Consider the following 2500-nt stretch of genomic DNA (forward strand, 5'->3'; position numbering starts at 1 on the left):
GCCATGTCTATATTAGGGGATGTAGCTCAGTGGTAGAGAGCATGCTTTACATGTATGAGGTCCTGGGTTCAATCCCCAGCATCTCCAAGCAATGTAGTGCAATCCACCAACTTTCTTAAACCTCTGTCCCTCATGTCAATATATTCCAGTAATTATCACGTGCACATTTTGATTGAAAGGCAGATGCATATATACATTTGATAAGCCATCAGGGGATGTAGCTCAGTGGTAGAGCGCATGCTTTGCATGTATGAGGTCCTGGGTTCAATCCCCAGCATCTCCAAGCAATGTGTTACTATCCACCAACCTTGTTAACTGTTTCTTAGACCTCTGGCTCTCATGTCAATATATTCCATTAATGACATTTATAACCTGCACATTTTGATTAAAAGGCACATGTAAATACAAAGCAGAAAACTTTTGTCAACAGTCAGGGGATGTAGCTCAGTGGTAGAGCGCATGCTTCGCATGTATGAGGTCCTGGGTTCAATCTCCAGCATCTCCAAGCAATGTGGTACAATCCACCAACCTTATTAACTGTTTCTTAGACAGTTGGACAACGCATGTTTTGCATGTATGAGGTCCTGGCTTCAATCCCCAGCATCTCCAAGCAGTTTGGGGCTTTCAAGTAAAGACTTTTCACTTTTTCTAAAATGTCTGAAATGTATGTGCATCTATTCCAATGTCACCCTTTATAACCAATGTAGCTCAAATAGAAGGCACATGTATCTACACAAGATTAAAAAGCCATGTCTATATTAGGGGATGTAGCTCAGTGGTAGAGCGCATGCTTGAGGCATGTATGAGGTCCTGGGTCCAATCCCCAGCATCTCCAAGCAATGTGTTACTATCCACCAACCTTGTTAACTGTTTCTTAGACCTCTGGCTCTCATGTCAATATATTCTATTAATGACATTTATAACCTGCACATTTTGATTGAAAGGCACATGTAAATACAAAGCAGAAAACTTTTGTCAACAGTCAGGGGATGTAGCTCAGTGGTAGAGCGCATGCTTTGCATGTATGAGGTCCTGGGTTCAATCCCCAGCATCTCCAAGCAATGTGGTGCAATCCACTAACCTTATTAACTGTTTCTTAGACCTCTGTCCCTCATGTCAATATATTCCAGTAATTATCACCTGCACATTTTGATTGAAAGAGCGCATGCTTTGCATGTATGAGGTCCTGGGTTCAATCCCCAGCATCTCCAAGTAGTTTGGGGCTTTCAAGTAAAGACTTTTCACCATTTTCTAAAATGTATGTGCATCTATTCCAATGTCACCCTTTATCACCAAAATAGCTCAAATAGAAGGCAAATGTATCTACACAAGATGAAGAAATAAAGACCATGTTAGGGGATGTAGCTCAGTGGTAGAGCGCATGTTTTGCATGTTGAGGTCCTGGCTTCAATCCCCAGCATCTCCAAGCAGTTTGGGGCTTTCAAGTAAAGACTTTTCACTTTTTCTAAAATGTCTGAAATGTATGTGCATCTATTCCAATGTCACCCTTTATAACCAATGTAGCTCAAATAGAAGGCACATGTATCTACACAAGATTAAAAAGCCATGTCTATATTAGGGGATGTAGCTCAGTGGTAGAGCGCATGCTTTGATATTTGCATGTATGAGGTCCTGGGTTCAATCCCCAGCATCTCCAAGCAATGTGTTACTATCCACCAACCTTGTTAACTGTTTCTTAGACCTCTGGCTCTCATGTCAATATATTACATTAATGACATTTATAACCTGCACATTTTGATTGAAAGGCACATGTAAATACAAAGCAGAAAACTTTTGTCAACAGTCAGGGGATGTAGCTCAGTGGTAGAGCGCATGCTTCGCATGTATGAGGTCCTGGGTTCAATCCCCAGCATCTCCAAGCAATGTGGTACAATCCACCAACCTTATTAACTGTTTCTTAGACAGTTGGACAACGCATGTTTTGAATGTATGAGGTCCTGGCTTCAATCCCCAGCATCTCCAAGCAGTTTGGGGCTTTCAAGTAAAGACTTTTCACTTTTTCTAAAATGTCTGAAATGTATGTGCATCTATTCCAATGTCACCCTTTATAACCAATGTAGCTCAAATAGAAGGCACATGTATCTACACAAGATTAAAAAGCCATGTCTATATTAGGGGATGTAGCTCAGTGGTAGAGCGCATGCTTGAGGCATGTATGAGGTCCTGGGTCCAATCCCCAGCATCTCCAAGCAATGTGTTACTATCCACCAACCTTGTTAACTGTTTCTTAGACCTCTGGCTCTCATGTCAATATATTCTATTAATGACATTTATAACCTGCACATTTTGATTGAAAGGCACATGTAAATACAAAGCAGAAAACTTTTGTCAACAGTCAGGGGATGTAGCTCAGTGGTAGAGCGCATGCTTTGCATGTATGAGGTACTGGGTTCAATCCCCAGCATCTCCAAGCAATGTGGTGCAATCCACTAACCTTATTAACTGTTTCTTAGACCTCTGTCCCTCATGTCAATATATT

This window comes from Gobio gobio (genome assembly GCF_949357685.1).
Source record: "Gobio gobio genome assembly, chromosome: 5".
NCBI classification, from domain to species: Eukaryota; Metazoa; Chordata; class Actinopteri; order Cypriniformes; family Gobionidae; genus Gobio; species Gobio gobio.